This window comes from Bombina bombina, chromosome 9, assembly GCF_027579735.1.
Source record: "Bombina bombina isolate aBomBom1 chromosome 9, aBomBom1.pri, whole genome shotgun sequence".
In the NCBI taxonomy this organism is placed as follows: domain Eukaryota; kingdom Metazoa; phylum Chordata; class Amphibia; order Anura; family Bombinatoridae; genus Bombina; species Bombina bombina.
The window spans coordinates 129601044-129628758 of NC_069507.1; positions in this window are offsets into that span (position 1 = coordinate 129601044).

The following is a 27715-nucleotide window of genomic DNA, read 5'->3' on the forward strand; positions in this document are numbered from 1 at the left end:
CTTGGATTCCATTCGAGAAACACGCAGAGGACACATTGTTCAGTGTACTAGCCACTGTTAAGTGCTAGCCTACCTTCCAGCACTGGTCACAGTACGGTGCAACTTGATCTGATACACATTTACCACCCACATTTATCCACCTATATGGAATGTATTACCCTATGAGGCGCCCTCTGTTTTGTTTCATTATGTGATTCTTAGCAGTTTAACTGTGGTGCTCTTTGCCGCCTCCTGCTGGCCAGGAGTGATATTCCCAACAGTAATTACTTAAGCCGTCGACTCGCCCTATTCGGAAATAAATAAATGTATCAGGTAAGCATAAATTTAGTTTTTGCTCCCAATCTGGGATCGGTCCAAGGGGGTGTTGAATATGTCTTCAAACATGTATACGAGATGTCCCAGATAGGCTGTGGACATGGTATCTCAGGGTTACTACATAGTAGTCATTCCTTAACTCCCTGAGAAAGGTCCCCCCTCTCAATTTTATCTGCAGGCCAGATATCAGTGAGGCATTTTTGTAGTGAGTTTGGGGACTTCACTTCCCTGTGAGTGATGGTTTCAGTTCCGGTAAGGGAACAGGGTCTAGGATTTTATTAATTTCTATTGTTTCCCGAAAAAGAGGGAATTTTTCGTCCTATGGTAGACAGTAAGTGTCTCACAAAAGTTGTCTCAGGGTACCGTTCTTCAAATGGAAACCAGTGGTTCCATTCTTTCTTTTGGTCTAGGAGGGTCAGTTCATGGTGACCATAGACCTGGAGGAAACGTATTTTCATTTCTTTTACAAGATATGACGAGTCCACGGATTTCATCCTTATGGGATATAGCCTCCTGGTCAGCAGGAGGAGTCAAAGAGCTCCACATCAGAGCTGCCTATATATAGCTCCTCCCTTCCCTCCCACCCCAGTCATTCTCTTTGCCTGTGTTAGTGATAGGAAGAGGTAAAGTGAGGTGTTTAGATTCTTCAGTCAAGTGTTTATTATTTTTAAAGTGGTGCCACTGAGTACTACTTTGCGCAGGGTGTAGCCTAGACCAAATCACTCTCTTAAAGACAGTAAAAGAGAAGCATTTGGTGGCTTTGAAGCAATGGGAACTGGTGGGACATAATTTTTACTGCGCCTCCCATACTGTGCTGCTTCCCTTTCTGTGATGGCCTAAGCTGCAATTGACTCATGCTTCATCTTTTTCAGGACTACAGGAGGGACCCAATGGACCTCTGAACCCTGTTGTAGCTGTCCTGCTGTCGGACAGCAGATGAGGTAAGTCCAACCTTTATTGCTCTGCAGGGATTTAGTACCTCTGGGAGAATATTTTCTGCACTTGTATGTATTGGGGACAGAGGCTCTGTCGGTGAAGGGCTGTGTTTTCCCTGACAACATTAGCAATCCTAATATTAATGCACTGTGGATGTGTGATTTTGGGACTACCAGCTGCATGAACGGTCTGTGTGAGTTCCCCCCCCGACACTTTTTAATGGCGACCGGGAGAGGGTTGTTACGAATGTGATGCACACTCTTTGAGTTTCTCCCCGGTGTGTTCTGTATGAAGGTGATGACGACCGGGAGAGGTTTATTATGGACATCAATATCTGTATGTTTTCCCCCCATGACGCTTGTTTATATGCAAGTGTAATATAAACTGTCAGCTTAGTTTCTCCTCCCCAGCGTTTTCTGTAATACAGTAATGGTGACCGGGAGAGGTTTTGTGTTTGCCCAATGAGGGGTGGGGGTTGATCGTCTAAGGGCACTGTATATCTGTGTGGGACGATTAGAGTATTTATTGAGAAATATCTTTGTTCGTCATACACTCCCGATGCCTTTACATATGAACAATGGCGACCGGGAGATAGAGGATGCAGCGCCCACAAAGGGGCAGGGTTTCTAAAGGGCGCGAATGTATCGGACGCCAAGGCCTTTTTTTTTTTCTCCATTATATCCATTTGGCTCTAATATTGTAGAGAGCGGAGATTTAGTTCCTTAATCAGTAATTGAATGATTCGTGAACTCTCAGTGTTATAACATTTTTTGAAGGCCTGATACTCATGTAGTTAGTTATCCTAAGAGGCTCTTTTCTCCTTGCAGGGTTAGACATTGTCAATGCTTAAAGCACTCTAGTGGTGACGATGTGCGTTTTTACTGAGCACTTCTTAGATCTCTTCCGGTTACGGGAGTTATGGTACTGGAGTCTATTTTGCAGCTGGTACTATTTTAGCTGCTGTATTTTCTAAGGGGGCTTATTTAATGACATATTTGCAGTAATTTTTGCAAAAGGGTCTTTCTGCCTCATCTGGGGAACATTTGTAACACACTAGAATTAAAGTGCTTAACACACTAGAATTAAAGTGTTTTCTTTAATATTTAAAGGCACAGTACCGTTTACTTACAGCCTTTTCAACTGTGACTTGTTAATCCACCCTTCGTGATTTGGAGGGATATTGGCTTGCAATAATATAGTTTCCCTTTCTTCTACAAGATACGGCGAGTCCACGGATTTCATCCTTATTTGTGGGATATTATCCTCCTGCTAACAGGAAGTGGCAAAGAGCACCACAGCAGAGCTGTATATATAGCTCCTCCCTTCCCCTCCACCCCCAGTCATTCTCTTTGCCTGTGTTATACTAGGAAGAGGTAAAGTGAGGTGTTAGTTTTCTTCAATCAAAAAGTTTTGTATTTTAAATGGTACCGGTGAGTACAGTTTCCCTCAGGGGGATTTGGAAGAAGAATTCTGCCCTGAGGTTGATGATCTTAGCAGCTGTAACTAAGATCTATGTTGGTTACCACAGATCTGAAGGTAATACAGGAGACATCTTCAGTGGGGAGACAGATTCATGCTACCAGCAGCATTGAGGTATGTGCAGCCTTTTATTCTGAGGAGACCTGGTATATCAGAAAACAGCTGAAAATGTATTCCCCGTTAGGGAAGGGGTAAGCAGTAGACCTATCTTCAAGGGGGGTGTTACTGAAACCTATTCATTATTTTATTCTGAAAGATTAATTATAAAGACACTGGGAGATATGTTTTGTGGTTGGTTGTTACACATTATGACCGTAGTATTTTATTTAGGGGTAATCCTTTTCACATGGCTTGTATAGTAACCGCTCCTCCATGCGGTTGTTTGGGCCTACTCGGTCATCGGTCCTGATTGGCGGGGCTTATTTATGCACGCTCAGACGCGCTCTGTATTCTTGCTAGGAAGCAGCAGGCATTCGCTCCGGTGGAGCTTAAGCAGAGTTCTTTCCTCTCTGGATTGTTGTTGAGTCTTCTCGAAGTACCCTGGAGGCAGGTAGGCGCCACAGCTCTGAGGTGCAGAGGCTATTTTTTTGCTGACTTTATTATAAATGGCTATATTAACTTTTTAGCGGTTAATTCTTCCCTTAATACTTAAAAGTGCAATAATTTTTGGAAACCTTATTTGGGATTGAGTTAATTTTGAAGATAAATTGACGGTTTACCGCACTTTTGAAAAAATTGTTCACTTTTTATTATTTAAAGACACAGTACACGTTTTCTGAAAACTGTTTAAAGCATTTAATAAAGTGTTTAAACGACTATTGTTGGTTTTTACTGGTCTGTTCAGCATGTCTGACATTGAGGAATCTCAGTGTTCTATGTGTTTAGATGCCATTGTGGAACCCCCCTCTTACATTGTGTACCTCTTGTACTGAAAGGGTCTTACATTGTAAAGAGCATATTCTAAGTAAAGTTAGTGTCTAAGGATGATTCTCAGTCTGAAGAAAATCAGGGTATGCCATCCAATTCTCCCCAAGTGTCACAGCCTTTAACGCCCACACAAGCGACGCCAAGTACCTCTACTGCGTCTAATTCTTTTACTCTGCAGGAGATGGCTGCAGTTATGTCAACTACTCTTACAGAGGTATTATCTAAATTACCAGGGTTACAGGGTAAACGCAGTAGGTCAGGTATTAATGTGAATACTGAATCCTCTGATGCTTTATTAGCTATTTCCGATGTACCCTCACAGTGTTCTGAGTTGGGGGTCAGGGAATTGCTGTCTGAGGGAGAGCTTTCAGGCTCAGGGAAAGTGTTACCTCATACAGATTAGGAGGCTATGTCCTTTAAATTTAAGCTTGAACACCTCCCTGTTACTTCGGGAGGATTTAGCGACTCTGGATGATTGTGACCCTTTTGTTATACCACCAGAGAAATTGTGTAAGATGGACAAATATCTAGAGGTACCTACTTACACTGATGTTTTTCCGGTTCCTAAAAGAATTTCGGAAATTATAAAAAAGAAATGGGATAGACCAGGTATACAGTTTTCTCCCCCTCCTAATTTTAAGAAAATGTTTCCCATATCAGACACCATTTGGGACTCGTGGCAAACGGTCCCTAAGGTAGAGGGAGCGATATCTACCCTGGCTAAGCGTACAACTATACCCATTGAGGACAGTTGTGCTTTCAAAGACCCTATGGATAAAAATTAGAGGGTCTTCTAAAGAAATTATTTATTAATCAGGGGTTTTTTACAACCTACGGCTTGCATTGTTCCAGTAACTACTGCAGCAGCTTTTTGGTTTGAGGCTCTGGAAGAGTCTCTTAAGGTTGAGACCCCGTTAGATGATATTTTGGATAGAATTAAGGCTCTCAAGCTAGCGAATTCTTTTATTACTGATGTCGCTTTTCAAATGGCTAAATTAGCGGCGAAAAATGCAGGATTTGCTATTCTAGCGCGTAGAGCGTTGTGGCTCAAATCTTGGTCTGCTGATGTATCATCAAAAACTAAGCTTTTAGCTATTCCTTTTAAAGGTAAGACCCTTTTCGGGACTGAATTGAAGGGAATCATTTCTGACATTACAGGAGGTAAAGACCATGCCCTACCTCAGGATAAGGCTGTTGATGAGGGGTAAACAAAATAATTTTCGTTCCTTTCAGAATTTTAAAGGAGGACCCTCTGCTTCTTCTTCCTCCACAAAGCAGGAAGAGAATTTTACCCAGTCTAAGTCAGTCTGGAGACCCAACCAGAATTAGAATAAAGGTAAACAATCCAAGAAGCCTGCTGCTACAAAGACAGCATGAAGGGGCGGCCCCCGTTCCGGGACCGGATCTAGTAGGGGGCAGACTTTTTCTTTGCCCAGGCTTGGGCAATAGATGTTCAGGACCCCTGGGTGCTGGAAATGGTGACCCACGGCTACCAATTAGAATTCAAGGACTTTCTACCAAGAGGGAGATTTCATCTTTCAAGATTATCTGCAGACCAAATAAAGAGGCGTTCTTAAGCTGTGTAAAAGACCTTTCTAGCATGGGAGTAATTTGTCCCGTTCCAAATTCGGGACAGGGGTTTTACTCAAATCTTTTCGTGGTTCCCAAAAAAGAGGGTACTTTCAGACCCATCTTAGACCTCAAATATCTAAACTAGTTTCTCAGAGTTCCATCGTTCTACATGGAGACTATACGATCAATCTTACCAATGATCCAGGAGGGTCAATATATGACTACCATGGACTTGAAGGATGCATACCTTCATATTCCTATCCACAAGGATCATCAGTTTCTAAGTATTGCCTTCCTGGACAAACCTTATTTCGTGGCTCTGCCCTTCGGTTTGGCCACAGCACCCAGAATCTTCACAAAGGTTCTAGGGTCTCTTCTGGCGGTTCTCAGACCGCGAGGCATAGCAGTGGCGCCTTATCTGGACGATATTCTGATTCAGGCGTCAACTTAGCTGACAAAATCTCACACGGACACAGTGTTGTCTTTCCTGAGAACTCACGGTTGGAAGGTGAACGTAGAGAAAAGTTCACTAGTTCCACAGACAAGGGTTCCTTTCTTGGGAACTCAGACTCGGTAGACATGAAAATATTTCTGATGGAGGTCAGGAAATCAAAGATTCTAAGTACTTGCCGAGCACTTCAGTCCATTCCTCTGGCATCAGTGGCTCAGTGTATGGAGGTAATTGGATTAATGGTAGCGGCAATGGACATCATTCCGTTTGCTCGCTTTCATCTCAGACCACTGCAGCTGTGCATTCTCGGACAGTGGAATGGGGATTATGCGGATATATCTTCTCAGATAAATCTGGATCAGGAGACCAGAGACTCTCTTCTTTGGTGGTTGTTGCCGGATCATCTGTCCCAGGGGACTTGTTTTCGCAGACCCTCGTGGGTGATAGTGACAATGGACGCCAGCCTTCTGGGCTGGGGTGCAGTCTGGAATTCCCTGAAGGCTCAGGGTGTTTGGACTCAGGTGGAGTCTCTACTTCCAATCAATATTCTGGAACTGAGAGCAATATTCAATGCGCTTCAGGCGTGGCTTCAGTTGGCTTCGGCCAAATTCATCAGATTCCAGTCGGACAACATCACGACTGGGGCATATATCAATCATCAGGGTGGAACAAGGAGTTCCTTAGCGATGATAGAAGTATCCAAGATAATCTGATGGGTGGAGGCCCACTCTTATCTGTCAGCAATCTACATCCCAGGTGTAGAGAACTGGGAAGCGGATTTTCTAAGTCGCAGACCTTTCATCCGGGGGAGTGGGAACTCCACCCAGAGGTGTTTGCCTCACTGATTCTCCGATGGGGCAGACCGGAATTGGATCTGATGGCATCTCGACAGAATGCGAAGCTTCCAAGATACGGATCCAGGTCGAGGGATCCTCAGGCCGAACTGATAGATGCCTTGGCAGTGCCTTGGTCGTTCAGCCTAGCTAATGTGTTTCCACCGTTTCCTCTCCTTCCACGCGTGATTGCTCAAATCAAACAGGAGAGAGCTTCAGTAATCCTGATAGCGCCTGCGTGGCCACTTTGTATGCGGATCTAGTGGACATGTCCTCTCTGCCACTGTGGAAACTTCCTTCAAGACAGGACCTTCTTATTAAACATCCAAATCTAAGTTCTCTGCAGCTGACTGCGTGGAGATTGAACGCTTGATTTTATCGAAGCGAGGATTCTCTGATTTGGTCATCAATACTTTGATACAGGCTAGAAAGCCTGTCACTAGAAAAATCTATCATAAGATATGGCGTAAATATCTTTATTGGTGTGAATCCAAGGGTTACTCATGGAGTAAAGTTAGGATTCCTAGGATTCTGTCTTTTTTCCAAGAAGGATTGGAGAAAGGGTTATCAGCAAGTTCCTTAAAGGGACAAATTTCAGCTTTGTCAATTCTGTTTGACAAACGTTTGGCAAATGTGCCAGATGTTCAGTCTTTTTGTCAGGCTCTATCTAGAATTAAGCCTGTATTTAGACCCATTACTCCTCCCTGGAGTTTGAATTTAGTTCGAGTTCAAGGGGTTCCGTTTGAGCCCATGCATTCCATAGATATCAAATTGTTATCTTGGAAAGTTCTGTTTTTAGTTGCTATTTCTTCTGCTAGAAGAGTTTCTGAGCTTTCAGCGCTAGTGTGATTCTCCTTATCTCATTTTTCATTCTGATAAGGTGGTGTTACATACCAAACCTGGATTCCTTCCTAAGGTTGTTTCAAATAAGAATATTAATCAGGAAATTGTTGTTCCTTCCTTGTGTCCTAACCCTTCTAAGAAGGAGCGTATGTTGCATAATTTGGATGTGGTCCGTGCCTTAAAGTTTTACTTACAGGCAACTAAGGATTTCCATCAATCATCTTCATTATTCATTATTTATTCTGGAAAGCGTAGGGGTCAGAAAGCTACGGCTACCTCTCTTTCTTTTTGGCTGAGAAGCAGGACAGCAGCCTCCTGAAAGATTTACGGCTCATTCTACTAGGGCTGTGGCTTCCACATGGGCTTTTAAAAAAACGATGCATCTGTTGAACAGATTTGTAAGGCTGCGACTTGGTCGTCCCTTTACACTTTTTCCAAATTTTCCAAATTTGATACTTTTGCTTCTTCTGAGGCTATTTTTGGGAAAAAGGTTATTCAAGCAGTGGTGCCTTCTGTTTAGGTTCCTGTCTTGTCCCTCCCTTTCATCTGTGTCCTTTTGCTTTGGTAAGGATGAAATTTGTGAACTAGTCATATCTTTGTAAAAGAAATGTAAATTTATGCTTACCTGATAAATTAATTTATTTTACGATATGACGAGTCCACGACCCACCCTGTTCTTTTTAAGACAGTTTTTCTTTATTTTTTGTAAACTTCAGTCACCTCTGCACCTTTTTAGCCTTACCTTTTCTCTTCCTATACATTCGGCCGAATGACTGAGGGTGGAGGGGAAGGGAGGGGCATATATACAGCTCTGCTGTGGTGCTCTTTGCCACTTCCTGTTAGCAGGAGGTTAATATCCCACAAGTAAGGATGAAATCCGTGGACTCGTCATATCGTAAAAGAAAGTAATTTATCAGGTAAGCATAGATTTACTTTTCCTACCCCAGGATAAGAAGGCTAAGCCTAATGGATCTACTTTTCGTCCCTTTCTTGTGGACAAGGCCCAGCGACAGCAGCCCGCCGCAAACGAGGACCAGTCCAAGGAAACGTGGAAACCGGCTCATTCTTGGAAAAATTAAGCAGAGCAAGAAGCTTGCCGAGACAAAATAAGCATGAAGGGGCAGCTCCCGACAGGTCTCCGGACCAAGTAGGGAGCAGATTATCTCTTCTCAGAAGCCTGGTTGCAGGACGTTCTGGACATTGTCGCCCAGGGTTACAGGATAGGGTTCAGATCCCATCCGCACAGGGGCAGATTCCTCCCATCAAACCTGTCTTCAAGACCGTAAAAGAGAGAAGCCTTTCAATAATGTGTGAGGGATCTCCCCTCTCTAGGTGTTATCGTACCAGTACCCCAAGCAGAAAGGGGTCTAGGGTACTATTCAAATCTTTTTGTGGTTCCAAAGGAGGAGGGCACGTTCTGCCCAATTCTGGACCTAAAGTGTTTAAACAAGTTTCTGAGTGTTCCATCGTTCAAAATGGAAACAATCAGATCTATTCTGCCCCTAGTTTAAGAAGTTCAGTTCATGACAACTATAGACTTGGACGCTTACCTTCATGTGCCAATTCACAGGGACCACCAGTTCCTAAGATTTGCATTTCTGGACCAGCACTTCCAGTTTGGCGCACTTCCCTTTGGTCTGGCGAAGGCCCCGAGAGTCTTCATGAAGGTTCTGGGGGTGCTACTTGCAGTGGCCAGATCCAGAGGCATTGATGTGGCGCCCTATCTGGACAACATCCTAGTCCAGGCGCCGTTGCTCAGTCTTGCAGAGGATCATTCGAGGGCACTTCTTCTTTTGCTCCAATCTAACGGTTGAAAGATCAACTCAGGAAAGAGTTCCCTGGTTCCTAGCAACAGGATGGAGTTCCTGCGCACAATAGACTCTGTCCATGAAAATATTTCTCGAAGGAAGACCGCGTCCTCTTGTCTTGCACTTCAGTCCTCCTCAAGCCCCTCGATGGTTTAGTGTGTGGAGGTGATCGGATAGTGTCCAGCATAGACTTCGTCATATTCGCCAGGTTCCATCTCAAATTTCTTCAATTGTACATGTTGAGACAGTGGAACAGCGATCATTCAGATCTATCACAGCAGATATCCATGGATGCTCAGACTCGGATCTCCCTCTCTTGGTGCGTCCGTCTAGAGCAACTTTTCATGGGAACATCCTTCTTGAGACAGTCTTGGGAGATTGTGAACACGGACGCAAGTCTTGCAGGATGGGGAGCTGTTTGGGGTGCCAGGATGGCACAAGGAAAATCGTCCCGGGAGGAGTCTCTCCTGATAAATATTCTGGAACTCTGAGCAATCTACAATGCTCATCAGGCATGGCCTCCTCTGGGGTTGTTAAGCTTCATCAGATTCCAGACCGAAAAACATTACCTCAGTGGCTTATATCAACCATCAGGGGGGTACTTTGGACTCTGGTGGAGTCTGCTCTCCCCATAAACTTCTTGGAGTTGAGAGATTTTCAGTGCTCTGATGGCTTGGTCTCAGTTGTTCTCAGCCCGGTTTATCAGGTTTCCGTCAGACAACATAACCCCAGTAGCTTAAGCCACCAAGGAGGTCCATAGCCATGAAGAAGGTGGCTTGGATTGTTCAGTGGGCAGAAGCTCACAATTGCTGCCTATCTGCCATCCACATTCCAGGAGTGGACAACTGGTCAGCGGATTTCCTGAGCAGACAGCCTTTTCATCCTGGGGGGTGGGCACTTCATCCGGAGGTGTTCTCCAGCTTAATTCTCAAATGAGGGGTGGGGTGCCGAAGTTGGATCTGATGGCGTCTCAACAGAATGCCAAGCTTCCAAGGTACGGTTCATGCTGATAAGGCGGTTTTTCGTACTAAGGTTTTTTTCCTAGAGTGGTTTTGGATAGAAATATTAATCAGTATCTTGTTGTTCCTTCGCTAAGTCCTTATCTAACTTCTCATAAGGAATGTTTGTTGCACAACTTGGATGTTGTGCATGCTTTAAAATTCTATCTACAGACGACTAAGGATTTTCGCCAGTCCCCTGCCCTGTTTGTTTCGCTGGAAAATGTAAAGGTCAGAAAACTACTACTATTTCTTTCTCTCTGGTTGAGAAGTATAATTCATTTGGCTTATGAGACTGCTGGTCAGCAGCCTCCTAAGAGAATTACGGCTCATTCCATGAGGGCTGTCTCCTCTTCTTGGGCTTTCAAAAATGAAGCTTCGGTGGAACAAATTTGCAAGGCTGCAACTTAACCCCTTAATGACCGGACCATTTTTCAATTTTCTTACCCTTAATGACAATGGCTATTTTTACATTTCTGCAGTGTTTGTGTTTAGCTGTAATTTCCCTCTTACTCATTTACTGTACCCACACATATTATATACCGTTTTTCTCGCCATTAAATGGACTTTCTAAGGATACCATTATTTTCATCATATCTTATAATTTCCTATAAAAAAAATATAAAATATGAGGAAAAAATTGAAAAAAACACACTTTTTCTAACTTTGACCCCCAAAATCTGTTACACATCTACAATCACCAAAAAACACCTATGCTAAATAGTTTCTAAATTTTGTCCTGAGTTTAGAAATACCCAATGTTTACATGTTCTTTACTTTTTTTGCAAGTTATAGGGCCATAAATACAAGTAGCACTTTGCTATTTCCAAACAACTTTTTTTCAAAATTAGCGCTAGTTACATTGGAACCCTGATATCTGTCAGGAATACCTGAATATCCCTTGACATGTATATATTTTTTTTTAGAAGACAACCCAAAGTATTGATCTAGGCCCATTTTGGTATATTTCATGCCACCATTTCACCGCCAAATGTCATCAAATAAAAAAAAAAGTTCACTTTTTCACAAATTTTGTCACAAACTTTAGGTTTCCCACTGAAATTATTTACAAACAGCTTCTGCAATTAAGGCACAAATGGTTGTAAATGCTTCTTTGGGATCCCCTTTGTTCAGAAATAGCAGACTTATATGGCTTTGGGGTTGCTTTTTGGTAAGTAGAAGGCCGCTAAATGCTGCTGCGCACCACACGTAAATTATGCCCAGCAGTTAAGGGGTTAAATTAGGTAGCTTGTAGGGAGCTTGCAGGGTTAATTTTAGCTTTAGGGTAGAGATCAGCCTCCCACCTGACACATCCCACCCCCTGATCCCTCCCAAACAGTTCTCTTCCCTCCCCCACCCCACAATTGTCCCCGCCATCTTAAGTACTGGCAGAAAGTCTGCCAGTACTAAATAAAAGGAGTTTTTCTTTTTTTTAATAAAAAAAAAAAAAATGTTTTAGCTGTGATGGACTCCTGCCTTAGCCCCAACCTCCATGACCCCCCCCCAGCTCTCTAACCCTCTCCCCTACCTAATTGCCGCCATCTTGGGTACTGGCAGCTGTCTGCCAGTACCCAATTTGCCCCCCAAAAAAGTGTTTTTTTTAATCTTTTATTGATAGTTTAAATTTTTCTGTAGTGTAGCAGCCCCCCACAATACCCCAACCCCCGCCCCCACCCAGATCCTCATATATTTACTTTTTCCCCCCTCTTCCCACTCATTGGTGTCAGTGTGGGTAGGTAATTGCGCACGCGCGCCCCCGCACGCTCCCGGCACCCGGCGTGCACATTGCACTTACAGGAGCCGGATGCCGGGTAGCGATGGGCCTCCCACCCGCCTCCCTGTTGCGCTCCCACCCACCAACGAACCGGCACCATCGCTACCGGTGCAGAGAGGGCCACAGAGTGGCTCTCTCTGCATCGGATGCTTTCTAAAGGGTATTGCAGGATGCCTCAATATCGAGGCATCACTGCAATACCCTGAGAGCTGCTGGAAGCGATTGCGATCGCTTCCAGCACTCTCTTAGACAAGTGACGTACCAGGTACGTCCATTGTCACTAACTGCAAGTTTTTGCAGGACGTACCTGGTACGTCACTTGTCATTAAGGGGTTAATCTCCTCTGCATACTTTTCCAAACTTTCCAAATTTTATACTTTTGCCTAGGCTGAGTCTTCTTTTGGGAGAAAGGTTCTTCAAGCGGTAGTGCCTTCCGTTTATGTCTACCTGTATTTTCCCTCCCTAGTCATCTGTGTCCCAAGAGTAAGTGATGGTGTCGTGGACTCACCATATCTTAGGAAAAGAAAACAAAATGTATGCTTATCTGATAAATGTATTTTTATTTCCGGATATGTGAGTCCACGACCCTGCCCTTTATTTTAAGACTGTTATTTTTTTACTAAACCTCAGGCACCTCTACACCTTTGTTACTCCTTTTTTCTCCATTTCCCTTTGGTCGAATGACTGGGGTTTGTGGAAAGGGGAGTGATACTTAACATCTTGGCTGTGGTGCTCTTTGCTGCCTCCTGCTGGCTAGGAGTGATATTCCCAACAGTACGTGATGACATCGTGGACTCACCATATCCGGAAATAAATTTATCAGGTTTTTCTGTCCAGGGACATGCAAATTTGCAAGGCTGCAACTTAACCCCTTAATGACCGGACCATTTTTCAATTTTCTTACCCTTAATGACAATGGCTATTTTTACATTTCTGCAGTGTTTGTGTTTAGCTGTAATTTCCCTCTTACTCATTTACTGTACCCACACATATTATATACCGTTTTTCTCGCCATTAAATGGACTTTCTAAGGATACCATTATTTTCATCATATCTTATAATTTCCTATAAAAAAAATATAAAATATGAGGAAAAAATTGAAAAAAACACACTTTTTCTAACTTTGACCCCCAAAATCTGTTACACATCTACAATCACCAAAAAACACCTATGCTAAATAGTTTCTAAATTTTGTCCTGAGTTTAGAAATACCCAATGTTTACATGTTCTTTACTTTTTTTGCAAGTTATAGGGCCATAAATACAAGTAGCACTTTGCTATTTCCAAACAACTTTTTTTCAAAATTAGCGCTAGTTACATTGGAACCCTGATATCTGTCAGGAATACCTGAATATCCCTTGACATGTATATATTTTTTTTTAGAAGACAACCCAAAGTATTGATCTAGGCCCATTTTGGTATATTTCATGCCACCATTTCACCGCCAAATGTCATCAAATAAAAAAAAAAGTTCACTTTTTCACAAATTTTGTCACAAACTTTAGGTTTCCCACTGAAATTATTTACAAACAGCTTCTGCAATTAAGGCACAAATGGTTGTAAATGCTTCTTTGGGATCCCCTTTGTTCAGAAATAGCAGACTTATATGGCTTTGGGGTTGCTTTTTGGTAAGTAGAAGGCCGCTAAATGCTGCTGCGCACCACACGTAAATTATGCCCAGCAGTTAAGGGGTTAAATTAGGTAGCTTGTAGGGAGCTTGCAGGGTTAATTTTAGCTTTAGGGTAGAGATCAGCCTCCCACCTGACACATCCCACCCCCTGATCCCTCCCAAACAGTTCTCTTCCCTCCCCCACCCCACAATTGTCCCCGCCATCTTAAGTACTGGCAGAAAGTCTGCCAGTACTAAATAAAAGGAGTTTTTCTTTTTTTTAATAAAAAAAAAAAAAATGTTTTAGCTGTGATGGACTCCTGCCTTAGCCCCAACCTCCATGACCCCCCCCCCCCAGCTCTCTAACCCTCTCCCCTACCTAATTGCCGCCATCTTGGGTACTGGCAGCTGTCTGCCAGTACCCAATTTGCCCCCCAAAAAAGTGTTTTTTTTAATCTTTTATTGATAGTTTAAATTTTTCTGTAGTGTAGCAGCCCCCCACAATACCCCAACCCCCTCCCCCTCCCAGATCCTCATATATTTACTTTTTCCCCCCTCTTCCCACTCATTGGTGTCAGTGTGGGTAGGTAATTGCGCACGCGCGCCCCCGCACGCTCCCGGCACCCGGCGTGCACATTGCACTTACAGGAGCCGGATGCCGGGTAGCGATGGGCCGCCCACCCGCCTCCCTGTTGCGCTCCCACCCACCAACGAACCGGCACCATCGCTACCGGTGCAGAGAGGGCCACAGAGTGGCTCTCTCTGCATCGGATGCTTTCTAAAGGGTATTGCAGGATGCCTCAATATCGAGGCATCACTGCAATACCCTGAGAGCTGCTGGAAGCGATTGCGATCGCTTCCAGCACTCTCTTAGACAAGTGACGTACCAGGTACGTCCATTGTCACTAACTGCAAGTTTTTGCAGGACGTACCTGGTACGTCACTTGTCATTAAGGGGTTAATCTCCTCTGCATACTTTTCCAAACTTTCCAAATTTTATACTTTTGCCTAGGCTGAGTCTTCTTTTGGGAGAAAGGTTCTTCAAGCGGTAGTGCCTTCCGTTTATGTCTACCTGTATTTTCCCTCCCTAGTCATCTGTGTCCCAAGAGTAAGTGATGGTGTCGTGGACTCACCATATCTTAGGAAAAGAAAACAAAATGTATGCTTATCTGATAAATGTATTTTTATTTCCGGATATGTGAGTCCACGACCCTGCCCTTTATTTTAAGACTGTTATTTTTTTACTAAACCTCAGGCACCTCTACACCTTTGTTACTCCTTTTTTCTCCATTTCCCTTTGGTCGAATGACTGGGGTTTGTGGAAAGGGGAGTGATACTTAACATCTTGGCTGTGGTGCTCTTTGCTGCCTCCTGCTGGCTAGGAGTGATATTCCCAACAGTACGTGATGACATCGTGGACTCACCATATCCGGAAATAAATTTATCAGGTTTTTCTGTCCAGGGACATGCTTCTTGAAAAGCCTCATTTATCTGATCTCCTAGTTTTGTTAGACAATTTTAGTTTATTGCCCCCATCATACATGCTCCTTTGCAATAAAAGTTATTGTGTTTTTGTTTTTTTTAGTAGCAGTAAGTGTTACTGAACTGGCTTGTGGGACAGATGCCCACTTGCTGATTGTGACAACTTCTGCAGATATTTTAGTGGATTGTATTAAAACCTAAAATTCTTACGGCTAGATTTAGAGTTGGGCGGTAGCCGTCAAAACCAGCGTTAGAGGCTCCTAATGCTGGTTTTGGGCTACCGCCGGTATTTAGAGTCAGTCATTAAAGGGTCTAACGCTCACTTTCCAGCCGCGACTTTTCCATACCGCAGATCCCCTTACGTCAATTGCGTATCCTATCTTTTCAATGGGATCTTTCTAACGCCGGTATTTAGAGTCGTGCCTGAAGTGAGCTTTAGAAATCTAACGACAAAACTCCAGCCGCAGAAAAAAGTCAGTAGTTAAGAGCTTTCTGGGCTAACGCCGGTTCATAAAGCTCTTAACTACTGTGCTCTAAAGTACACTAACACCCATAAACTACCTATGTACCCCTAAACAGAGGTCCCCCCACATCGCCGCCACTCTATTACATTTTTGTAACCCCTAATCTGCCGACCGCCACCTAAGTTATCCTTATGTACCCCTAATCTGCTGCCCCTAACACCGCCGACCCCTATATTATATTTATTAACCCCTAACCTGCCCCCCACAACGTCGCCGACAGCTACCTACAATAATTAACCCCTAATCTGCCGACCGCAAAGCGCCGCCACCTACGTTATCCTTATGTACCCCTAATCTGCTGCCCCTAACACCGCCGACCCCTATATTATATTTATTAACCCCTAATCTGCTCCCCTCAACGTCGCCTACACTTATTAACCCCTAATCTGCCGACCGGACCGCGCCGCTATTATAATAAAGTTATTAACCCCTAGTCCGCCTTACTCCCGCCTTTATAACCCTATAATAAATAGTATTAACCCCTAATCTGCCCTCCCTAACATCGCCGACACCTAACTTCAAGCATTAACCCCTAATCTGCCGACCGGAGCTCACCGCTATTCTAATAAATTGTTTAACCCCTAAAGCTAATTCTAACCCTAACCCTAACACCCCCCTAACTTAAATATAATTTAAATCTGACGAAATAAATTAACTATTATTAAATAAATTATTCCTATTTAAAGCTAAATACTTACCTGTAAAATAAACCCTAATATAGCTACAATATAAATTATAATTATATTGTAGCTATTTTAGGATTAATATTTATTTTACAGGCAACTTTGTATTTATTTTAACCAGGTACACTAGCTATTAAATAGTTAAGAACTATTTAATAGTTACCTAGTTAAAATAATTACAAAATTACCTGTAAAATAAATCGTAACCTAAGTTACAATTAAACCTAACACTACACTATCAATAAATTAATTAAATACAATACCTACAAATAAATGCATTTAAATAAACTAACTAAAGTACAAAAAATAAAAAAGAACTAAGTTACAAAAAATAAAAAAATATTTACAAACATAAGAAAAATATTACAACAATTTTAAACTAATTACACCTACTCTAAGCCCCCTAATAAAATAACAAAGCCCCCCAAAATAAAAAAATGTCCTACCCTATTCTAAATTAAAAAAGTTCAAAGCTCTTTTACCTTACCAGCCCTTAAAAGGACCTTTTGTGGGGCATGCCCCAAAGAATTCAGCTCTTTTGCCTGTAAAAAAAAACACATACAATACCCCCCCCCAACATTAAAACCCACCACCCACATACCCCTAATCTAACCCAAATCCCCCTTAAATAAACCTAACACTAAGCCCCTGAAGATCTTCCTACCTTATCTTCACCTCGCCGGGTATCACACCGATCCGTCCTGGCTCCGAAATCTTCATTCAAGCCCAAGCGGGGGCTGGCGATCCATAATCCGGCGATGAAGAGGTCCAGAAGAGGCTCCAAAGTCTTCATCCTATCCGGGAAGAAGAGGCGATCCGGACCGGCAACCATCTTGATCCAAGCGGCATCTTCTATCTTCATCCGATGAGGAACGGCTCCATCGTGAAGACCTCCAGCGCGGATCAATCTTCTTCCTCCGACGTCCAACTGAAGAATGAAGGTTCCTTTAAGGGACGTCATCCAAGATGGCGTCCCTCGAATTCAGATTGGCTGATAGGATTCTATCAGCCAATCGGAATTAAGGTAGGAAAATTCTGATTGGCTGATGGAATCAGCCAATCAGAATCAAGTTCAATCAGATTGGCTGATCCGATCAGCCAATCAGATTGAGCTTGCATTCTATTGGCTGATCGGAACAGCCAATAGAATGCGAGCTCAATCTGATCGGATCAGCCAATCGGATTGAACTTGATTCTGATTGGCTGATTCCATCAGCCAATCAGAATTTTCCTACCTTAATTCCGATTGGCTGATAGAATCCTATCAGCCAATCGGAATTCGAGGGACGCCATCTTGGATGACGTCCCTTAAAGGAACCTTCATTCTTCAGTTGGACGTCGGAGGCAAAAGAGCTGAATTCTTTGGGGCATGCCCCACAAAAGGTCCTTTTAAGGGCTGGTAAGGTAAAAGAGCTTTGAACTTTTTTAATTTAGAATAGGGTAGGGCATTTTTTTATTTTGGGGGGCTTTGTTATTTTATTAGGGGGCTTAGAGTAGGTGTAATTAGTTTAAAATTGTTGTAATATTTTTCTTATGTTTGTAAATATTTTTTTATTTTTTGTACTTTAGTTAGTTTATTTAAATGTATTTATTTGTAGGTATTGTATTTAATTAATTTATTGATAGTGTAGTGTTAGGTTTAATTGTAGGTAATTGGAGGTATTTTATTTAATTAATTTATTGATAGTGTAGTGTTAGGTTTAATTGTAACTTAGGTTACGATTTATTTTACAGGTAATTTTGTAATTATTTTAACTAGGTAACTATTAAATAGTTCTTAACTATTTAATAGCTATTGTACCTGGTTAAAATAAATACAAAGTTGCCTGTAAAATAAATATTAATCCTAAAATAGCTACAATATAATTATTCGTTATATTCTAGCTATATTAGGGTTTATTTTACAGGTAAGTATTTAGATTTAAATAGGAATAATTTATTTAATAAGAGTTAATTTATTTCGTTAGAATAAAATTATATTTAACTTAGGGGGGTGTTGGGGTTAGAATTAGCTTTAGGGGTTAAAAAATTTATTAGTAGCGGTGAGCTCCGATCGGCAGATTAGGGGTTAATACTATTTATTATAGGGTTATTGAGGCGGGAGTGAGGCGGATTAGGGGTTAATAACTTTATTATAGTAGCGGTGCGGTCCGCTCGGCAGATTAGGGGTTAATAAGTGTAGGCAGGTGGAGGCGACGTTGAGGGGGGCAGATTAGGGGTTAATAAATGTAATATAGGGGTCGGCGGTGTTAGGGGCAGCAGATTAGGGGTACATAGCTATAATGTAGCTTGCCGTGGTGTACGGAGCGGCAGATTAGGGGTTAAAAATAATATGCAGGGGTCAGCGATAGCGGGGCGGCAGATTAGGGGTTAATAAGTGTAAGGTTAGGGGTGTTTAGACTCGGGGTACATGTTAGAGTGTTAGGTGCAGACGTAGGAAGTGTTTCCCCATAGGAAACAATGGGGCTGCGTTAGGAGCTGAACGCGGCTTTTTTGCAGGTGTTAGGTTTTTTTCCAGCTCAAACAGCCCCATTGTTTTCTATGGGGGAATCGTGCACGAGCACGTTTTTGAAGCTGGCCGCGTCCGTAAGCACCGCTGGTATCGAGAGTTGCAGTGGCGTTAAATTATGCTCTACGCTCCCTTTTTGGAGCCTAACGCACTGAAAACCCAGTCATTCTGTGAACTCTAAATACCAGCGGTATTTAAAAGGTGCGGGGGGAAAAAAGCACGCGTAGCTAGCGCACCCCTTTGGCCGCAAAACTCTAAATCTAGGCGTAAGTTTTTCACAGAAACATTAATTTTTCAATAAACAAAACTAAAATAAATTTGAAAATGTCCTTGTTTAGAAGCAACAAATTACTACAGGGGCATTGAGATGGAAAATGGGTTAAACACATAGCATTACAGGGTTGCAAGTATTAAAATGACATGTTCTAACAAATTAAAACATGTAATTTTTCTACTATAATGGTCCTTTAAATTCTGGAAAAATTACTAGAACATTATGTTTGTTTTTCTTTCATGTAATTGGCAAGAGTCCATGAGCTAGTGACATATGGGATATACAATCCTACCAGGAGGGGCAAAGTTTCCCAAACCTCAAAATGCCTATAATTACACCCGTCACCACACCCACAATTCAGTTTTACAAACTTGCCTCCTATGGAGGTGGTTAAGTAAGTTTGTGCATGATTTTCATCTGTGATATGCGCTTCTCAGCATGTTGAAGCCTGATTCCTCTGAGTACAGTGAATGTCAGAGGGATGTTAAGGGAGTATCACCTATTGAATTCTATGGTTTTCCTTGCGGGAAATCTTTTCATAGGTTCTCTGTTATCGGTCATAGAGATTAATCTTCTACCTCCCTTTTCAGATCGACGATATACTCTCATATTCCATTACCTTTACTGATAACTTTTTCAGTACTGGTTTGTCTATCTGCTATATGTGGATGAGTGTCTTTCGGTAAGTATTTTTTCATTACTTAAGAAATTCTCAGCTATGGTTTGGCACTTTATGTATTAATGTAAAGTTTTAAATATATGTATTGTACTTATATTTGCCATGAGTCAGGTTTATGTATATTTCCTTTTGCAGACAATCAGTTTCTAAATACATATTTAGGAAGTTATTTTTTCTTACCTGGGGTATAGTCTTTTCTTCAAAATTGACTGTTTTCTTTCATTTTCGCAGGCAAAATTAGGCTTGTGAGGCCGCAAAATGCTTATATTTATTGCGTCATTCTTGGCACAAGATTTTTTTTGGTGTGAAGGTACGTTCGTTGACGCAGGTGCCTTAGTTGATTTTCAGGCGCCTTAGTTGACGCCAGGTTCCTTGCACAAGGTTGCGTCATTTCCGGATGTTTAGCGCCAAAATAATTAATTTTGCATTGCACGTCATACTTGGTGCCAAATAATTTAATTATTTAAACCCCACTTCCTATGTGCCTCTTGCCTTTTTCTATGCTCAGAGGGCTATGCTGTTTGCATTTTTTGCCCTTTCCTGAAATTGCCATATAAGGAAATTGATAATGTTGCTTTATATGTTTTTTCTCTTACATTTGCAAGATGTGTCAATATGATCCTGTCTCAGAAACCACTGTTGGATTACTGCTGCCTGATAACAGTTCTACCAAAGATAAGTGTATCTGTTGTAAATGAGTAGAGAATATATCTCCAGCGATAGTGTGTAACAGTTGTCATGATAAGCTTTTACGTGCAGAGAATGTATCCGTCAGTACTGGTACAATGCCTGTTGTTCCTTCAACATCTAATGTACATGATATCCCTGTGAATATAAAAGATTGTATTGCCGATGCGATTCAGAAGGCTTTGTTTGCTATTCCGCCTTCTAATTAACTTAAAAGGTCTTTTAAAACTTCTCATAAAGTTGATTAAATTTCAAATGACCGACAACATACTGATTTATCCTCCTCTGATGACAAACAAATCTACTTATCTCTTTAAGATGGAGTATATTCGTTCCTTGTTAAAGAGGTGTTGATTACTTAGGATATTGAGGAAACTAGTACTCTTGATATTAAAACTAGTAAATGTTTAAATTCTGTTTATAAACCTCCTGTGGTTACTCCAGAGGTTTTTCCCGTTCCTGATGCTATTTCTGATATTGCAAAGGAATGGAATAAGCTTGGTACTTCTTTTATTCCTTCTGCTAGGTTTAAAAAGTTGTATCCCTTGCCAGCAATTAGATTGGAGTTTTTGGAAAAAATCCCCAAAGTTGATGGGGCTATCTCTACTCTTGCCAAACGTGCTACTATCCCTATGGAAGATAGTACTTCCTTTAAGGACCCTTTAGATAGGAAACTTGAATCTTATCCAAGGAAAGCTTATTTATATTCTGGCTTTCTTCTCAGGCCTGCCATTTCTATGGCTGATGGTGCAGCTGCATCAACTTATTGGTTGGAAAGTTTAGCGCAACAGGAAACAGATCCTGATTTGTCTAGCATTGTTCGCTTGCTTCAACATGCTAATACTTTAATCTGTGATGCGATTTTTGATATCATCAAAATTGATGTTAAATCTGTCTTTAGCTATCTTAGCTAGAAGTGCTTTGTGGCTTAAATATTGGAAAGCCAGCCCCCAAGTCTGCATGAAGGTGCGGCCTTCATTCCAGCTCAGCTGGTGGGGGGCAGATTACATTTTTTCCAAGACATTTGGGCAGATTCTGTCCAAAAGCAATGGATTCAGAGCATTGTCTCTCAAGGGTATCGAATAGGATTCAGAGTAAGACCTCCTGTGAGAAGTTTTTTTTTTTCTCACACGTTCCAGCAAACCCAGTGAAGGCTCAGGCCTTTCTGAAGTGTGTTTCAGATCTAGAGCTTTCAGGGGTAATTATACCAGTTCCGTTTCAGGAACAGGGTCTGGGGTTTTATTCAAATCTATTCATTGTCCCAAAGAAAGAAAATTCATTCAGGCCAGTTCTGGATCTGGAAATTTTGAACAGTTTTGTAATAGTGCCAACTTTCAAATGGTGACTAAGGACTATTCTGCCTTTTTGTTCAGCAAGGTCATATGTCCACAATAGACTTAAAGAATGCATATCTTCACATTCCATTTCATCCAGACCACTATCGGTTTCTGAGATTCTCTTTTCTAGACAAGCATTACCAATTTGTTGCTCTTCTATTTGGCCTAGCGACCGCTCCAAGAATTTTTTTCAAAAGTTCTCGGTGCCCTACTCTCTAATCATAGAACAGGGTATTGCAGTGTTTCCTTATTTGGACGATATCTTTACTAGCTCAGTCTTTACAATTTGCCGAATCTCACACAAATCAACTAGTGATGTTTCTTCAAAGACCTCGTTGGAGGATCAATTTACTAAAAAGTTCCTTGATTCCTTAGACAAGGGTCACCTTTTTAGGTTTCCAGATAGATTCAGTGTCCATGACTCTGTCTCCAACAGACAAGAGACGAACAAAATTGGTTTCAGCTTGTCGGAACCTTCAGTCTCAATCGTTCCCTTCAGTAGCTATGTGCATGGTAGTTTTAGGTATCACTGCAGCATCGGACGCAATCCCCTTTGCTCGTTTTCATACGAGACCTCTCCAGCTTTGTATGCTGAAGCAATGGAGCAGGGATTATACAAAGATATCACAATTTAATATCCTTAAATCCAAATATTCAACTTTCTCTGACTTGGTGGTTAGATCACCACCGTATAATTCAAGGGGCCTCTTTTGTTCGTCCAACCTAGACTGTAATCACCACAGATGCAAGTTTTTCAGGTTGAGGAGCTGTCTGGGGAACTGTGACAGCACAAGGGGTTTGGAAATATCAAGAGGCGAGGTTACCAATCAATATTTTGGAACTCAGTGCTATTTTCAGGGCTCTTCAGGTTTGGCCTGAGAGAACCATTCATTTGTTTTCAGACAGACAATATCACAACGGTGGCATATGTCAATCATCAGGGTGGGACTTGAATCCCCATAGCTATGAAAGAAGTATCTTGGATACTTGCTTGGGCGGAATCCAGCTCTTGTCTAATTTTTGCGGTACATATCCCAGGTATAGACAGTTGGGAAGCAGATTATCTCAGCCATCAGACTTTACACCTGGGGGAGTGGTTTCTCCATCCAGATGTGTTTTTTCAGATTGTTCAGATGTGGGGTTTTCCAGAAATAGATCTGATGGCCTCTCATCTAAACAAGAAACTTCCCAGGTACCTATCCAGGTCCAGTGATCCTCGGGCAGAGTCGGTGGATGATTTAGCAGTTCCTTGGTTTTACCAACCTGCTTATATATTTTCACCTCTAGTTCTTCTTCCAAGAGTGATCTCTAAAATCATCATGGAACATTTGTTTGTGTTTCTGGTAGCTCCAGCATGGCCTCACAGGTTCTGGTATGCGGATCTTGTCCGGCTGTCCAGTTGTCACCCTTGGCCACTTCCTTTAAGACCAGACCTTCTGTCTCAACGACCGTTTTTCCATCAGGATCTCAAATTGTTAAATTTGAAGGTATGGAAATAGAACACTTAGTGCTTAGTCATAGAGGGTTCCCTGACTCAGTGATAGATACTATGTTACAGGCTCGTAAATCTGATTCTAGGAAGATTTTTTATCGAGTTTGGAAGACTTATATTTCATGGTGGTGTTCTCAAATTCTCCTGGCTTTCTTTTAGAATTCCTAGAATTTTACAATTTCTTCAGGATGGTTTGGATAAAGTGTTATCTGCAAATTCCTTGAAGGGACAAATCTCTGCTCTTTTTGTTTTATTTCACAGAAAGATTGCTAAGCTTCCTGATATTCACTGTTTTGTTCAGGCTTTGGTCCGTATCAAGCCTGTCATTAAATCAATTTCTCCTCTTTGGAGTCTTTGGTTTTGAAAGCTTTACAGGCTCCTCCTTTTGAGCCTATGCATTATTTGGACATTAAACTACTTTCTTGGATAGTGTTGTTCCTTTTGGCTATCTCTTCTGCTAGAAGAGTTTCTGAATTATCTGCTCTTTCTTGTGAGTCACCTTTTCTGATTTTTCATCAAGATGAGGCAGTTTTGCAGACTTCATTTAAATTTTTACCTAAAGTTGTGAATTCTAACAACATTAATAGGGAAATTTTTGTCCCCTCTTTGTGTCCTAATCCTTAGAATTCTTTGGAAAGATCCTTACATTCTCTGGATGTTGTAAGAGCTTTGAAATATTATGTCGAAGCTACTAAAGATTTCAGGAAGACTTCTTGTCCATTTGTTGGCTTTTCTGGTTCTATGAAAGGTCAGAAAGCTTCTGCCATTTCCTTGGCATCTTGGTTAAAGCTTTTGATTTGGAGTCGGGTCAGGCCCCGCCTCAGAATCACAGCTCATTCTGCTAGATCAGTCTCCACTTCGTGGGCTTTTAAGAATGAAGCTTAAGTTGATCAGATTTGCAAATCAGCGATTTGGTCTTCTTTGCATACATTTACTAAATTCTACCGTTTTTATGCATTTGCCTCTTCGGAAGCAGTTTTTTGGTAGAAAAGTTCTTGAGGCAGCTGTTTCAGTTTGATTCCTCAGCTTATGTTTTAAGTTTTTTTTCTTTTTCATTTATGAGAAACGTATTTTTTTGGTTGTGGATTTAATTTTTTCAGCGGAAAATGGCTGTTTTTATTTTATCCCTCCCTCTCTCTAGTGACTCTTGTGTGGAGTTCCACATCATGGGTATTACTATCCTATACGTCACTAGCTCATGGACTCATGCCAATTACATGAAAGAAAAACATAATTTATGTAAGAACTTACCCGATAAATTAATTTCTTTCATATTGGCAAGAGACCATGAGACCCACCCTTTTAATGGTGGTTAGGTTTGTTTTTTTTGTTTAAAGCACAATTATTTTTCCAGTTCCTTTGATGCTTTTTACTCCTTTCTTTTTCACCCCACTACTTGGCTATTCGTTAAACTGAAATGTGGGTGTGGTGTGGGGTGTATTTATAGGCATTTTGAGGTTTGTGAAACTTTTCCCCTCCTGGTAGGATTGTATATCCCATACGTCACTAGCTCATTGACTCTTGTCAATATGAAAGAAATTAATTTATCAGGTAAGTTCTTACATAAATTATGTTTTTTCATATAGTTGCCCATTTTATGGAGACGACTCAATGACACAGGTGATACCAGTCTCATATCCTTCACGCTATCAACGTTTTGTTGTTCCTGCCTTCACATTTCTTGGGCAGCAATCCAATACACAGGTGAGTTATTTTAAGTAGATTGCTTTGAGCGGTTTGTATGGGTATTAACAATGTAACCATAAGAGTGTGATTTATATAATGATTAGATAATAATAAACTTGCAGAACCATTGCTGAGCTATGTACTGCATATATAGAGATGTGCATTTATTCACATTGTAACCTAACAAATGAGTAAGTAGGTGGCCGCAAGCGACATTCAACTCTTTTTGGAGCTGCATTAATCTTGGCTAGGTTAGGATGTGCACGTATGCATGTCTATACTGCAAAATATCAATGCAGTAAAATATTAGATATACTAATTTGCTAGAATTTATATTACAATGCTTTCACATTAGTGCACCATAAAGAGACACACAGTTTAAACTCAGACTAATAGTTTTTTGCTTTATTCAGTAAAAAAATATTTAGTGCGTCTTTTGTCCTGTATAAAAAGGTATTGCAATACATATTAAAGGGTAATTTAATCAGTGAGGCTGAGATTTTTTTCTTATTAATCCTCTCTTGCTCAGACATATATTTCCACTTTTGTGCATTCTTCTAAATTTACCATTTCCTTAATATGAGGAGAGTCCACAGCTTCATTCCTTACTTTTAGGAAATACTCTGTACCTGGCCACCAGGAGGAGGCAAAGACACCCCAGCCAAAGGCTAAAATACCTCCCACACTTACCTCATATCCCAGTCATTCTTTGCCTTTCGTCACAGGAGGTTAGCAGAGAAGTGTCAGAAGATAGAGTAGTTCCTTATGGAGGGTATCTACCCTACGGAATTTGACTGGAGTTTTAAGTAGTCTTGTCAGCCTCTCAGAGCATTGATGAAAGTTAGGGTCTGGAGATGCAGGGAGAGTCTTTCAGCGAACCCATCCAGACCCGTATTAAAGGGATATGAAACCAAATGTTTTTCTTTCGTTATTCAGATAGAGCATGCAATTTTAAGCAACTTTCTAATTTACTCCTTATCAATTTTTCTTCTATAAGGTACGACGAGTCCACAGATTCATCCTTTACTTGTCGGATATTATCCTCCTGCTAACAGGAAGTGGCAAAGAGCACCACAGCAGAGCTGTCTATATAGCTCCTCCCTTAGCTCCACCCCCCAGTCATTCTCTTTGCCTACTCTAAGTACTAGGAAGGGTAAAGTGAGAGGTGATAAAATATTAGGTTTTAATTTCTTCAAGCAAGAGTTTTTTTTGTTTTTAATGGTACCGGTGTGTACTATTTACTCTCAGGCAGCAGATGGATGAAGACTTCTGCCTGGAGGATGATGATCTTAGCATTTGTCACTAAGATCCAGTGCAGTTCCCACAGAGGCTGAGGGGTACAAGAAACTTCAGTGTGAGGAACGTTTTCATGCTATATAGCAGTGAGGTATGTTCAGTCATTTTTTCTGGGGAGACTGTGTATTTCAGAAAGGCTGACATTATCCCCATGAGGGTAAGGGTAAGCAGTAATCCTAAGAGCTATAGAAAGGGCATTACTAAGCTTGCATAAGGGGCTTATTAAAAAATGGTTGACACTGGTTTTTGAATGTTTGTGGGCAAACGTTTTATGAACTGGAAGTGCTGTTAACGTTTTGTGGGCAATAACGTGTTTTTTTTTGGCATCTTTATTGAGGGTACACTTGGATTAATTTTTGTGTCTCAGACCCACATGGCTAGTTTAAAACCAATCTGGTGCGGTTCTTTGAGGCTGTAGAGACATCAAGTGAGATGGACGGGGCCTATTTTCGCGCCTCAGGTGCGCAGTTGTTTTCCCTTAGCAAGCAGCAAGCTCCAACTCCTGAGGGCCCTTGTGGAAGTTTTGGGCCAAATCGAAGCTTTAACCCCATTTTTTCTATCCCTGAGGGCAGGTAGGCGCCTGGCGAGGTGCTTGGGGATGTTTTTTTCGGATTTAGGCCTTATTTCAATCCAGTTTGCACATTAAAGGGTTAAATGTTTTATTTTCTTGTGGGGCAAATTTAACTACACAAATTGAGTCTGCTAACAAAAATTTGGAAAGTTTGGGGTATTTTAAAGCAGTTTTGCAGAACGTGTATGCTTTTTTTCTCTTAAAGGCTCAGTACCGTTTTTTTAAGATTGTTATTTTTTCATTAAATAAAGTGTTTTCAAGCTTGTTTGTAGTCATTACTAGCCTGTTCAACATGTCTGACATTGAGGAAAGTCAATGTTCAATATGTTTAGAAGCCATTGTGGAACCCCCACTTAGAATGTGTCCCTCATGCACTGAAAGGTCAATAAATTGCAAAGAACATATTTTAGCTACTAAAAGTATGTTGCAGGATGATTCTCAGTCAGAAGTGAATCGGGTTATGCCATCTAATTCTCCCCAAGTGTCACAACCATTAACGCCCGCAGAAGCGACGCCAAGTACTTCTAGTGCGTCTAGTTCTTTCACCCTGCAAGATATGGCCACAGTTATGAATACTACCGTCACAGAGGTTTTATCTAAGCTGCCTGGGTTGCAGGGGAAGCGCAGTAGGTCTGGTGTGAGAACAAATGCTGAGCCCTCTGACGCTTTATTAGCCATATCCGATGTACCCTCACAATGTTCTAAGTTGGGGGTGAGGGATTTGCTGGCTGAGGGAGAGATTTCTGATTCAGGAAAGATGTTCCCTCAGACAGACTCAGATATGACAGCTTTTAAATTTAAACTAGAACACCTCCGCTTGTTGCTCAGGGAGGTTTTAGCGACTCTGGATGATTGTGACCCTATTGTAGTTCCAGAGAAATTGTGTAAAATGGACAGATTTCTCAAGAGTCCATGAGCTAGTGACGTATGGGATATACATTCCTACCAGG